Consider the following 14,962-nt stretch of genomic DNA (forward strand, 5'->3'; position numbering starts at 1 on the left):
CTGGAAGGACCAAATAAAAAGAGGGTCATAAAAATATTTTGGAGATAGTAAAACTCCTAGAGTTGGAATGTTTTGCTAATGTTTTTCTCCCAGGTGACTGTCAGCTTTCATGCATACCTGAAGGGCCTCCAGTCTCTTCTTTCTTTCTGGGAGTCTGAACAGCAGCCCTCCAGGTGCTCATCAATGTCGACATCAGACACTTGAGGCTTCCAGGCTGGGAGTGGAGGAGCCTGGGACCCACTGTCGAGCCACCTGCCAGGGCAGAAGTATGCTAAGCTCTATGAGGAAGTGAGGAGAAGGCCTCATGTCATACTTTGTGGAATGCTTTGAGATACACTCCCCAGAGTGGAGGAGCATTTAGTATCAATGTCATTCAAAGGTTCCAGTGAAATAGCTCTTTCAGCTTTTATTTGCAGCCTAGTCTCTGCCTGGGATTCAGGCAGGACTTGAACTCACCCCTCCCCTCTGACCTCTGACCTCTGAGTTTCAGTCCCTGAGCAGACTTGAGTGGGCCTGCCGCCTTTTCCCTGTTGGATACAGTATCTCTTTGGGTAGAGTCATGGGCAAGCCTGTCCTATTGGTTTATCAGACGTTCCCAGGAAGGTCTACTCTGCAGCAGAAATACAGCCCTGGCTGAAACTGGGCCTGTGTCCTGCTTAGAATGAGGAGGAGGGGCACAGCCAGTGATGAGCCTGACACAGTCATAGGCCATTGGTGTATGAAACACATAAACAGAAAAAGAAGCTCTTTTGCAGCCAATTAAGCCAACTGTGTTCTTTTCCCTATGGGGTCCCAGTGTGCAGTGGCTGTAAACAGCAGCCTCCATGGTAGTGTATGCAGTCAGTTGTCTGTACAGGTTGCCCTAAGGGATCTTGAAAACACTCTTTCCAGTGGACATTCATGACTGGCATGCTGTCCTCATGTCCTAAGCTCCAGACAGGTATGTACGGTGCCTTTGGAAAGCCCCAGGGCACAACAGCCAGAGTCCACATTGGCCACTCATAATGTCTACCCGCACCAAGCTGCAGAACAAGGAGCAAGTGGTTGAGGCCCTCTGCAGGGCCAAGTTCAAGTTCCCTGGCTGCCAGAAAATCCACATCTCCAAGAAGTGATTTGCTAAGTTCAGTGCAGATAAATTTGAAAATACGGTGGCAGAAAAGCAGCTCTTCCCAGATGGCTGTGGGGTCAAATACCTCTTTAGTCATGGCTGGCTGGACAAATGGTAGGCCCTGCGCTCATGAGAGCCTTGGCATTGTCCCCTCCTTAATCATGTCCACCAATACGTCCTACTTTCCTGTCAAAAAAGCAACAACAAGAAAAGAAGCCCTGAAAACCTGGAGATAAAACCATTCTAAAGAACACTGCCACGAATATCTTTGTGTTCATAAACTTTTCGGGATTTCATGTTTTCCTTAATATAAATCCTGAAGTGTGGGAACTCTGAGTATTTTTAGGCTCTCAGTAGATACAACATAATTGCTCCCCGCCTCCCAGTCCTGTACAATTTACACTCCATCAGCAATGTATGAGCGTGACATCTTGCCACTTCAACACCGCTATTAAGCATTATAGCTTTTTTAATTTTTTGTTACTTTCAACAGATGAAAATGATATGTGGTTCTCGTTTATATAGTCATGGTAGCAAATCTCTTTTCCCCCGGATTGGGTTGTAGCCAGCTCACCCTTATTTTTCTGTGCAACGGTGAGTAGAAGTGACCCTAGTAATAGCCAAGGAGATGCACCAGGGTAGGCCTGTGTCTCAGTAATATCTGTCTCTCGGTGCTGCAGCAGGCTAGGGGCCTGCACAATTTTAACTTTGGCTTTCATGGTGGTGTTGAAGAGGATAAGTGGGCCATGGAAGACAGGAAAGCCATTGAATGGCTCTTGTAATTTTATTTTTCTCTTCTGTGGTTTCCAGCTTGATTTTTCTATCTATATTATTGGTGTAAGTTGGTAAAAAGCAAAACTATTTAACTTACTGAGGTTTAAGTTAAACCTTGGAAGTAATGTTCAGGCAGTCTAGTTTAAAGGTATTTATGTTTTGAAACATGATACAAGAATCCTCTTGATGAATAGTTGTTTAAGTCATTTTAAAGAGCAGTAACTGTATCAGGCATTTAACCCCATTATTTTACTTGTTCACTTGGAATCTTGTACATTGCTATACACATATATTTTTCAGTATCATAAGCAGAGATCCCTACATTGCAGTATTTTTTAAGATTTATTTTTAAAAAATTATTACTTTTTTGGCTGTGCTGGGTCTTCCTTGCTGTGTGTGGGCTTTCTCTAGTTGTGGCAAGCAGGGGCTAATCTCTGGCTGGTTCTTGACATAATGGCTTTGGGGGACCTGCGAAACATCCAATTGGAAATGTTGAGATTTCCCCCCTTTTCTCTCCTTCTTTCTTTTCTCTTTCTCTCCTTCTCTTTTTTCTTTTCTTTTTCTCTGTCTCTCTCTCTCTGCTCAAAAATGGACCAATGTGGCACTCCAGTCTCACAGTGACTCTCAAATTTTTGAGAAAGACTGAATCTGATTGGTCATTGACCAGCCAATAGATTGGCTCCCCTTGGATTAGGTGACTAACTCTTCTCCAATCAGATATGGCTGGAAAGGAGTGGTGAGTCACTTGGTCTAAACTTGGCTAATTACGGCTGCCCTTTCAGCACAGGGCAAAGAAGGGAAGGAACATTTCCTGGAGCATGCATTGCAGACAGAGAGGCACTGTCCACATATAAGAATCTATGTTTAAAATGAAGTCAACAAGGTAGTCTGTTAAGGGTCCTTTGGCTCTCAAAGGTTTGTGGGCCCACTTCCATCTGTGAACAAAAAGGACTGATTGGAAAACTGCCCACTATGTGGAGTTCCTTCTGGGCTCCAGATACTGAGAAACACTCTCCCTCCATGAACTTGGCACAGCACAGGTTTTTTGGCCTTTGCAGGTGAGAAATTCCAGTTTTTAGCTGTTACTAGAATTCACGGGCTTCTACCCTTGGGAAGACCACAGGGGAAAGCCCATTCCTGGACAAGAGAGCTAGCTTGTGACTTTCCCCAGTGACGGAGCCTACGGGTGACAGCATCCTGGTCTATGCTCAGCACAACTGGGCTTTATCCTTTCTGGGTTCCCACCCTACCCATCGCTCCTGTTTCCCAGAGACTTGGAGTCATGGGCTGCACGACTCTTGAGCGCTTCCTACCTTGATTCTCAGCCTGGTCAGGGAGATTTATGGCTCAGGAATCTCAGCACCTGCTTAGTCTGGCTGCCAGCTCCTAGTAGTGTCACAGCACCTGCCATCAGTTCCCATGCCTGGACTGCTGTCCTCTCCCCATTGCCCTGCCCCTGCCCCTCCAGAAAGAAACCTGCTCACCCCCGTGCTCTTCTTTGCTGACCTCTGAGTAAGGACATCAGCCCAGCCTCATGTGCTAACATTTGCCGCATTTTCCTTCTGTGATTCTGTGATTTATGATAAGAAATATATATTTGGTCTTCCTCTTGCTTCTGGCACAGAGCTTCTAGAACACTTGGAATTTCCTAAATGATAAGAGCAATGATGGTGTCTTGTTATATTAACTAGATGACTTTGGGATACACCCAAGGATGGGGACTGATTGCCAGTATCCTTATCTCTTGGATTAGAAATGCACATTTTTGGCCCCAGCTGAGTCAGAAACTCCACAGAACCTGGCAATCAGTGTTTTAACCAGCCTTTCAAGTGATTCTGATGCACACTTGAGCTTCAGAGGCACTGTGCTGAGCAGACTACACTGGGATGTGAGCTGTGTGTGAATGGAGTCTGGTCTGAAGGGACAGCCTCCTCCCTCCCTGAAAAATCAGGTCCCATTTCCCTTCGACTAGATTTGTTGACTTCCCCGTTTCATCAAACAGAGGTCCCTTGAACATCTGTCTGTTCTTTCTCAGTTTCCAAAAGCTGAGAAAAGAAGCGAAGCGAAAGGCAAAGGAGAAAAGGGAAGATATATCCAAAAGACCATCAGTCACCTTTGTCCCCATTAATGGTTCCGACTCCCACAGGTTGGCTAGGGCAACATGGTTGGGATCATTGGATTCTAGAGCCAGGTGAGGCCTCCAGGATGCACTAACTTGTCCCCAGCAAAGCCTCTCAGTGGAGGATAATGTCATCTTAGAGAAAGAGTCTTGTCACCTCTCCATTTTACAGGAGTTGAATCCCAGAGAACCAAAAATGACTTGCCAGAGTCACAGAGCAGAGGGCAAAGCTGGCCCCGGGACCAAGTCTGCTGGCTTCCGGGCCAGCATTCTTCCTACTGTACCAGAGTTTGTGGAATTTTACTGTGCACGTAAATCCCTGGGGAGCTTGCTGAGATGCAGATTCTGATTCTGTGGGTCTGACGTCCCAAGACCCTGCATCCTAATGAGCATCCGGGGATGCAGGATGCAGCGGTGCTGGTGCTCAGGACCACATGTTGAGTACTGAGATTCTTCACCACACTGCTTATCACTCAACCCTCCCCCTCCTCAGGTTGGTTTCTGAGAGCCTTCCAGCCTACAAGAGTCAACTCTAGCAGAAGAGAAACCATCCCTTACTTGTGGTCGTGAAGAGAAAGCAGTAGAATTGGTGGGGTTTGAGGAACTGCAAGATCCTTTTGTGTCTCCCTAAGTTCCACGTTCAGCCAATGCCGCTAGAAAATCTGATTCTGGGCCTCATCCCGAGGTGGAATTCACTGACATGCCTCTCAATCCCCTGTTCCCAACAGCCCCCCAACCCCCAAGATGCTGCAGTCCCTGTCGAGGGTCTCCCAGGCCCAGCACCACAGGAAGCAATCACCATGGCAACAGACAGTCCTTGCGCCAAGCACATTCATTAGAAAAGCTGGAGAGAAAACAGCACAGCTCTTCCTGACCCGACCTTTCCTCGGGGGGGTTGGGGTAGACTTGTAGGACTGGGAGAGAGTCTCCCCACCCCGAATCCTAAGTAAAGAGCCCAGGACAGCCCCTAGAATCTTAGTGAGAGAAGGAATGTTGAGGCTTCACCTGAGTTTATCATTTTCTGAATGATGCTGGGGAGGGCATGTGACTCACTCAAAGCCAAACTTCCGTTAAGAGCAGGCTGGGGTGAGACCCAGATCTCTGGACTTCCAGCAAGGCCTCTATCCCCATGAAGGAAGCTCATTGAAGGTCAGTGCCATGGTCCAAATTGTATCTCCCTTCATATGTGGAAGCCGTTACCCCCACCCCAGCCCCTGGCAGTTTGACTACAGTAAGTCCCCTACATACAAACCTTCAAGTTGTGAACTTTTAAAGAGGCAAATGTGTGTTCACATGTCCTGGTACTAAGTTAGTTCATGTGTCTGGTGTACATTGTCATGTGCATGCATCCTCTACAAGTAACTGTGCTTTCGTGTACTTTACGGTGCTGTATATAGTAGTACAGTATCTTTATTTCAAGCCCAGGGGACCCAGAAGCAAGTGTAAAAGCAGCAGTGATGTAGCTGGTACTACTGTACTTTGCAAGGTACTGTACTATAAGATTAAAAAAAAATTTATGTTTTGGGTATGTGTTTGTTTTTCTGTATAATTTATGTGAATAGTGACGTATCTCCTCTGTTCGTGGAATTCTCTAAGCAAGAATACTGGAGTGGGTTGCCATTCCCTTCTCCAGGGGATCTTCCCAACCCAGGGATCAAACCCGAGTCTTCCACATTGCAGGCAGATTATTTACTGTCTGAGCTATCAGGGAAGTATTATAAACCTATTACAGGACAGTACTATATAAAGGATTGTGTTAGCTGTGTACCTAGGCTAACTTTGTTGAACTTATGAACAAACTGATCTGGTTCATATGTAGGGGACTTACTGTGTACCTAGAGACAAGGTAATTAAGGTTAAATAAGATCATAAGGGTGGGACCCTAATCCAATAGGACCCTGGCCTTATAAAAAGGGGAAGAGAAAGAGATTTCTCTTTTTCCCTTCCTCCATAGTGTGCGAATACAGTGAGAAGGCAGTCATCTACAAGCCAGGAGGAGAGACCTCAGTAGAACCCGACCATGTGGGCACCTTAATCTTCCAGCCTCCAGGACAGTGAGAAAATGAATATCTCTTGTTTGAGCTACTCAGCCTGTAGTATTTTGTTACTACAGCCCCAGCTGTCCAAGACAGCCTTTGAGTCAGTCACATTCTCCTTTAGCTTCCCTGGAGGAACATGGTCCTGCTATTCTTCAGGGCACTTCCAGAACTCATTATAACAAACCCCCGTTCTCCCCGGCCAGCTGGCAAGTGACCTGGCTGCCTCTACCTTCGGGAGTAAATCTGTTTGGCTTGACGGTGTGTGTTAGGTTGGTCCCAGAAGGTGAAAGCAGGTTTCGCTGGAGTGGATGAGAGTGTGGGACGGGGTTCTTGGGGGCGGAGGGGAGGGGACGAGAGCCTCAGCCCGACCTCTCCTGCAGCATCTGCACTCAGCTCTCGGCACGGCCCCACTTCCACCTTCTCCTCCCCCAGTCCCCTCGTTCACCGGCTTCACCCAGTGTCCTGTGATGTCCCAGATGTCCTGCTCTTCCAGCCTTTGTGCCTTCACTGCCCGACCCCCTCTTTCCTTCCTGTTCCCTTGGCAAACCCTCAGCCACCCTTCAGACCCAGCCCAGGGGTCTGCTCCTCCACAAGCCTTTCACCCACCGTCCTTGATGCCCACTCCCTTGTAAATAAGCAAACGCACAACAAATAAATATCAATACATACGTTTGTGCATGCGCACATACACGCGGATGGTTCTTGGTTACAAACAAGAGAAACCAACTCTGGCTAATTTAAACAGAAAATAGCTCTATTTAAAGGATGTTGGATCGTCTCCAGGATGACCAGAGAATTGGAGGCCCAGATTCCAGGCTATCAGCCAGGCTCCAGGCTGTGGCACCTTGGAACCAGTGTGGGACACCGTGGGCACTGAGGCTGGTACTGTCAGCCCTGCCTGCATTGGCCCCTGGCACTGGACTCTGGCCCAGTGGATCCAACTGGCAGTACCTGGGTTACCTCCTACATCCTGGTCTAGAGGAGGAGGTGGGCTCCATGCCCTGCCAACACCTCTGGGGTGCAGGAGGCAAAATTCCCTAAATTACAGAAGGAGGTTCAGTTTCTGGGGCCCAAAAATTGTAACAAATTTTTCTTAGATGTAGAATATCCATATATATATATATTTTTTTTTTTTTCATCATTCATGGTAGCTATGCTCTGTAAGTTGCTACCCATACTAAAGTAATGAATGCTGGGGAAATCCCTGGCAGTCCAGTGGTTAGGACTCTACCAATCCACTGCAGGGGACACAGGTCCGATCCTGGTTGGGGAACTAAGATCCCACATGCCTTGCAGTGCCGCCAAAATATATAGATATGTATAAACAAGTGCTTAACCATTTGCTTCTGGGGGAAATACAGAGTTCATTGCCTGTGCACCTCTGGTGACATTTTGCTAACTGATTAATACATAATCTTGTTTTATGCATGTTTCTGATTTTTTGAAAAATATTTATTTATGGCTGTGTTGGGTCTTCTTTGCTGTGTACGGGCTTTCTGTAGTTGCAGTGAGTGGGGGCTACTCTCTAGTTGCAGTTCTCGGGTTTCTCACTGCGGGGGCTTCTCTTGTTGTGGAGCACAGGCTCCAGACAGGGTGGGCTTCATAGCTGCAGCTTACAGGCCTAGTTGCTCCATGGCCTGTGGGATCTTTCTGTACTAGGGATCAAACCCGTGTCCCCTGCGTTGTCAGGCAGAGTCTTAACCACTGGACCACAAGGGAAATCCCCAAATTTCTGTTTAAAGATACCTTATTTAAAACATACTGTTGATTGACTCACGTTGAACCATGGGTCATGGCTCTATAACTGATGTCCGAGTGAAGCTGACCTAATACATATTTTCTCTATAAGACCCAGCACAGCCTTCTTGCTCTTAGAACTACTACCAGCACTTCAGCCCTACACTTGGGAGCCATTTTAAGCTGTGAAATCACCCAAAAAGCACAAAAGTGCAGAAAGTATGTCACTAAGTAGACCGTGAAAAGGACTCTTGCTTGTAGTATGAGCCTTGAAACAAGAAGGCAGAGCATCAGCTCGTTCACCCTCAGCTGGGGGCATGGTGGGGAGCGTGAATGTGTTGCCTCTTCTCTTTCTGTATATGAGTAACAGCATCACGAGTATCGATTTGAGGGTTATTGACAAATTTTATCAAGTGGGCAAATTTGGAAGTACAGAGCCTGTGAATACTGACTGTAAAATTATGGTATGTATCTATATATTTTATACTTATAAATATGATTATATACAGTTTTTTCCATATGGTTTCCACACCTATAAATCTTTCTAAAATTATTATTGAAATATAATTGATTTACAGTGTTGTATTAGTTTCAGGTATAAAGCAAAATGATTCAGTTATACACGTATATATATACACTTTATTTACGTTCCCTTCTATTGTAGGCAGAAAGTGTATGGCACGCAAAGACTTGGACATGACTGAACAACTAAACTGTACTGAACTATTGTAGGTTATTACAAGACAGTGAGTATAGTTCCCTGGTGCTATACAGTGGATCCTTGTTGATTATCTATTTTATATATAGTAGTGTGTGTTGGAGAAGGCAATGGCAACCCAGTGTTCTTGCCTGGAGAATCCCAGGGACGGCAGAGCCTGGTGGGCTGCCGTCTATGGGATCGCACAGAGTCGGACACGACTGAAGTGACTTAGCAGCAGCAGCAGTGTGTGTATTTTAATCCCAAACTCCTGATTTATTCCTTCCCACTTCCTCTTTGGTATCTGCAAGTGTGTTTTATACATCTGTGAGTCTATTTCTGTTTTGTAAATAAGTCCATTTGTATCATCTTTTTTAGATTCCACATATAAGCAATATCACGTGATATTTGTCTTTCACTTAGTATAATAATCTCAGATCCATCCATGTTGCTGGAAATGGAAATATTTCATTCCTTTCTTATGGGTGAGTAGTGTTTCATACAATGGTTCGCACCACAGAAGGTGGTACGGGAAAATCTGAGCGAACTTTCTGGCCAACCCAATATACATCCCCTCTTCTTTATCCATTCATATATCGGTGGGCTTGCTCTCTGCATTTTGTGTTTCTTTGGGTGCTGTGAGAAGCAAAGGGAGGAGCTGACGCTGGCTGTTCTGTGTTGTCATCTCTTTATGATGCACCATCCACGTGGTTTATTTACTTTGTCCTCAGTTGAGCTTGGGCTTACCTGGTGGCTCAGATGGTAAAGAATCCACCTGCAATGCAGGAGACCCAAGTTCAATGCCTGGGTCAGGAAGATCTCCTGGAGAAGGAAATGGCAACCCACTCTAGTATTCTTGTCTGGGAAATCCCATGGACAAAGAAGCCTGGCAGGCTACAATCTATGAGGTCGCAAAGAGTCAGACACGACTGAGCGACTAAACAACTAAACAGCAAGATAATGAGCCTGCGAGCCAGGCACCGTGGAGAGCAGTAGCTTTTCTCCATTCCTCTGGCACAAGAGGCATCTCGCATGGAGGACCCCATCTTCACTCCCTCTGTGAGCAGGTGGACTCCAAGGTCACTGCTCTGGGGCAGAGAGGGTATTAAGCCCTAATAAAACCTCTCTCAGTTACTGTTTGGGATAAGAAATGTGTAAATAGGTATGGAGACCCTCAGAACATCAAGCTCGTGGCTGTTTACTCAGCATTTGAATCTGTAGGATAGAATCTCTTTCATGGCTAAGTCTGAGCTGGCCTGGCTCCCTAGCAGTCTCATAGGAAAGGTACATCAGTTACAGAGAAAGAAGTGATGTTTTCTTTCTAAATCTGAGTGTAGTGTGAGTATGTGTTCAGTCCTGCTATGCATTAATCCAGGAAACGTTTGGATGTTTAAGTGCCAAGCACTGTACTAGGTGCTGGAGATGCATCAGTAAGAGAAGTAAATGAAGATGAGATTTGCATCTTCTTCTTTTTTTTTTTTCTAATTTGGCTGTGGGAAAATCCCCTGGAGGAGGGCATGGCAATCCACTCCAGTATTCTTGCCTGGAGAATCCCCATGGACAGAGGAGCCTGGTGGGCTGCAGTCCATACTGTCCCAAAGCGTCGGACAAAACTGAAGCAACTTAGCACACATGTGCCTGGTCTAATTGTGGCATATGGGATCTAATTCCCATATTCCAGGAATCGAACCCAGCCCCCCCTGCATTGGGAGTGCGGAGCCTTAGCCGCTGGACCACCAGGGAACTCTCTGGCATCTTGTTCTTAAAGGAATCTTCCGCCCTGGCCTAGCTGGAAGGCGGAGGTCAAGCCAAGGTGAAGGGAGATAATACTTGGCTTGTTTGAGCATCTACCCCAGGAACAGCTCTGTACCAGCATCCTGGGGCCGTGCCAGGAAGTGGGGTTATCCCTACCCTCACCATTATAAGAAGATGGCATGGATGAGAAAAGGATCCAGATGCATATGTGAAAGTGTAGAAGGATGCAGACAACAGAGCAAGGTCTCATGCCTAGGGTTTCAAGGGACCAAGTGCTTGTGACTGAGGATCAGTGGGATGCAAGCCAGACAGGCTTCCTGGAGGAAGAGGCTTCAGAATGGCCTTCGAGGTTCAGGGTCCTGGGGAGAATGAGCTGTCAGGGAGCACAGCAGGGTGAAGCTGCATCGGTTAAAACTGTCCGGCTTTTGGCTGCAGGCTCTCTTTTAAAGAGGGAAGCACTGACATCTCTGGTTTTAAATCCTGCCTTCAGGGAGGAGCTTTTATCTGGGGGGAGCACCCGGCCCCAGCTTCTAGGCAAGAAGGGGCTCAGAGACTAGCAGGCTCCAAGATGTGGGATCGTGGGGTGTAGGACCACTGGGCCACCAGTTCACTAAGGCTGTTTTGTGCTTTCCAACGTGTTACCCAAGTAGCTGAAAGATCTGTTCCTAATAAGTGGATTGAAAACAATCCTCTTTCCTGGTTACAGAGGCATAGACTGTCCCTTACCAATGACATTTGCTCCTATCAGCCCTGTAGTCTCCAGCCAGGGGTCTGCCCTGTGGACCAAGGCAATCTATTTGCAAAGCGATCTGCTTCCCACAATCTTCACTGGGCATGGGGAGGGCAAGTTGGGGGAAAGTGAAGGGTCCAAGACAGTCTTGCCATGCTAAGGGGTCTTCTAACCTTAGAACAGAAAACACACACCAAAAAAGGGAGAAAAATGCCAACGATGACAAAGTGAAAGAAAAAAAAAATAGTAAATTTTTGTATAGCCAAGAAAAAATACCCCTCTAGTTAAAGGAAATCAGATTGTTGTTTAAAATGTGATTCCAAAATCCTTGAGAGTCCCTGAGAGCTGTCTCCACAGAAGGACCCACTAGGAATGGACTGGAAGGCGTTGCTCACCCCTTGGACCATCATGTTAGAGTTCTAGGCCAGACGGGTGGGGTGCAGATAGAGGGGAGGGTGCGCTGGTTTGGAAGTTTGCAAAAATATTTCCAGCAATTAGCTCATTTAATTGTCACAACAGCTCCTGGGAGGTAAGAAAGTCAGCAATAGTTACTCTGTTTATTTGACCATTAAGCAGATGCTCAAAGATGTGAAATGACCCTTCATGATGGTGGCTAGTAAATTCCAAAACCAGGACTTGCCATCAAGGTTATCCGATGCCCCAGCTGCTTCTTGGTGGGAAGGGTCGGTGGGAACAGAGCGTCAGTGTTCTTTAGATGCACTGTGTGACTTCAGTGAGAGTGCCAGATTGCTATATTCAGATGAGGAAGAAGGTTCAGAGGAGTAAGGTGTCCTGCCCCTAGAGGCTTGTGCTAGCTGTGTTCCCAGAAGCTGGCCTGCCCATAAGGGGACCCAAGGCCACGGAGTATATGACCATCGGTGCTCTGGGCAGAGGAGCCAAGGAGCCTGGAGCATGTAGGCTGGGCCTCAGGGAAAGGCAACCCGTTTGGGGTGGGATCAGGCCAGTCTGACTGCAAGAGTCATGTCACTCTGCCCCGAAAGCTTGGCGGTGTCACTCTGGGTTCTGACACTCCCTTCCTGACACCTTACCCCACTGCAGGCCTCTGTCGGCCGCAGTCCCACTGAGCTGAACTCTGGGACTTACAAGGTGGTGGCAGACTGTCCCCACCTCCCCACCAGGCTGCTGCTGTGTCCAGCCTGCCTCCTTGTCCTCGTAACAGCTTGGACAAGGACCATGGATGCTGGACTAGGTGTCTGTCCTAATCACAACAGTGCTCCAGAGGTGACTTTTCTTTTAATTAAAACTGAAAGTCACAGAGTTGGCCTCATGGACTGTAGCCCACCAGGCTCCTCTGTCTGTCCATGGGGTTCTCCAGGAAAGAATACTGGAGTGGGTTGCCATTTCCTTCTTCGGGGGATCTTCCTGACCCAGGGACAGAGCTTTGTCTCATTAGGTCTCCTGCATTGCAGGCAGGTTCTTTACCTCTAGCGCCACCTGGGAAGCCGAAAGTTCACGGAAGGAGCAAAGTCAAATCAAGCCCCTCTGGGCACTGGGCTCTGGTGACACAGTGACATGGTCCTTGCCTTCAAGAAGTTTAGAGTCTCCCAACTGAAGTGCTGGCTTGGAGGACACTAGAAATGCCTGGGGCATCTGGGTTGTCCCAGCGAGTGGGGGCACACAGGGGGCTGGGGCCAGGGATGTTAAATAACCCATAATACACAGAATAGTCCTTCACAACGAGGACACTGCCTGCCCTCAGGGCCAGAGTCCTTTGATGGACATCTGGCATTTCTGCCCATTTTGCAGATGTGAACCTTGAGGCTCAGGAAGGTTAAGGCCCTAGAACTGAATCTGGTCATACCAGACTCTACCTCTCCTAAGCCTCTGGGTAAAATGGGGCTCTGATTGTACCAACCTCTTTAGCATGTCACCAGGCTCCTGGACAACCACAGTCCCAGAGCAGCAATCTCCAGGCAAATGGGATGAGTTATCAGTGGCCTTGGGAAGACCCTAGGATGACTGGCTGGGAGGGGCAGGCCATTCTGTGTGTACCTCTGGGAGAAGGAGGAAAGGAGCAGAGTGGGTCTCCGGACATTGTCTGTTTTTCTTAAAGCAGCAGCTCACAGAGTCCTACTGGAGGCTCACTGGGGCAGATGAATATCCCAGTGGTCCACCCACCCTAGAAATAGCCCACATCCTAAAGAACAATAGAAAAAGTCAGAACTCCTTCCGAGCTGACCCCTTCCCACTGTGGGCCTTGGAAAATCACAGTCTGCTGTTTCTTTGGTCCAGGGTTTCAGGTGATCAAGAGGGTGTGCAGCAGAGGGGAGTGGCGGGGAGGGAGGAAGGACCTGCCTCCAAGCCCCTGCTCCACTGCCCTGGCCTGGGAGGATGCTTTTTGGTATCCTCCCTGGGCATCTGACTGCCCCAGGAGCCCAAGTGTGAACAGTCTGTAGACATTCTTAGGTCCAAGTCCTTGAACCTGATCAAACTTCCAGACTGTGCGCCCAAGCAAACCAGGTGGTGTGTTTCTAGATGGAGCTGCTTCCTGGCGGGGCTGATTGAACTGCACGATGGACTCAACACTGGCTGGCAGAGAGTCCTCGGGGACATGTCATCACATGCTGTGTGACCTTGGGGAGAGCACTTAACCTCTCTGAAACAAGGGAGGAAGGAGAGTCATTCATTCATCCTCCCTTACCCCCTTCCTCCCTCTCCCCCTTGCCTCCTCCCTCCCTCCCTCCTAGTATTTTTTAATGGAGTAGTTCTAGCATCAGAATAACAAGCACCCCTTGTCCACTTTCCTAGTCTGCCAAGTGTTTTACATTTTACCAGATTTGCTTCAGACTTTAAAAAAGAACAACCTCACAGATACACTTGAAGAATTCAAGAGCCTTCCCTGATGTCACTTCCCTCGTTTCCACCCTCCTGCCCCCTCCAGGGGAGACTGCTATCCTGAATTCGTTGTTTATCATTTTGAGTACGATAAAACCTTAATGGTTGCCTCCATCCACCCCCGTGACTAACGGGTCCCTGCCTTGTTCTGCTCGCCTAATGACTTCAGCATCAAATTGTTCAGGAAGTTGGGGCAGAGAAGGAAAAGAGGAAGGCGTTCTTATTGATTTAAAAACTCTGTATATTAAAGGCACGGATCCTTTGTGAATCACCTGTGTTGTACTTAATTTTCCTAGTTTGAGATTTGCCTTTTCATTTCAATTTGTTGATTTTTAGTCAAAAATAACTTTATGAAAATGAACTTATTTGAGGCTGTGCTGGTGCTTTGCTGAGAGGGCTTTTTTCTGGTTACAGTGCCCGGGAGCTACTCTCGAGTTGTGGCATGCAGGCTGATCGTGGTGGCTTCTCTGTTGCAGGTCATGGTCCCTAGGGTGCTCGGGCTTCAGCAGTTGCAGCACATGAGCTCAGGAGTTGTGGCTCCTGAGCACGGGCTTACCAGTTGTGGTTCACAGGCCCAGCTGCTCCTTCGCATGTGGGATCTTTCCAGGTCAGAGATAGAACCCATGTCTCCTGCGTTGGCAGGCGGATTCTTTACCACTGAGTCACCAGGGACACCCCAGAATAACTTATTCATTTCAATTTGTACATGTTTATTATAGAAGAGTGATAAGATACAGAAAAGCTATAGAAACCTCATTCAATCACGTATAAAACATCTGGAGACAAGCTCATCTTTTTATCTTTCCAGACACTTTTCTATAATTCCTTTTCATTTTTGCTTTGTGTTTTCCTTAGAGTTAAAAACATGTATTAAGCACTTATAACACACGGGTTGAGAGTGAAGAGCACAGATACATACATTTTGTCCTTGTTTTCCAGGAATTTATCATTTAGTATAGGAAATGCCTGGTTCAGAGGTTAAAGCATCTGCCTCCAATGCGGGAGACCCGGGTTCGATCCCTGGGTCGGGAAGATCCCCTGGAGAAGGAAACGGTAACCCACTCTGGTATTCTTGCCTGGAGAATCCCATGGACGGAGAAGCCTGGTAGGCTACAGTCCACGGGGTCGCAAAGAGTCGGACACGACT

The 14,962-nt window shown here is 47.4% G+C and overlaps 1 non-coding gene and 1 pseudogene across 1 annotated transcript; both read left to right on the forward strand.

Annotated features, from left to right (window-relative positions):
- Positions 1-749: 749 nt before the first annotated feature.
- On the forward strand, positions 750-884 carry LOC129544816 (small nucleolar RNA SNORA70). The gene has a single exon (XR_008683563.2). It is a non-coding gene; the product is annotated as a small nucleolar RNA SNORA70 (small nucleolar RNA).
- A 49-nt stretch (positions 885-933) lies between these two features.
- Positions 934-1,241, forward strand: LOC148774664 (large ribosomal subunit protein uL16-like; annotated as a pseudogene).
- Positions 1,242-14,962: the final 13,721 nt, after the last annotated feature.

Source organism: Moschus berezovskii, chromosome 20 (genome assembly GCF_049115385.1).
Source record: "Moschus berezovskii isolate FMDL1 chromosome 20, NW_MosBer_1.0, whole genome shotgun sequence".
Taxonomy (NCBI): Eukaryota; Metazoa; Chordata; class Mammalia; order Artiodactyla; family Moschidae; genus Moschus; species Moschus berezovskii.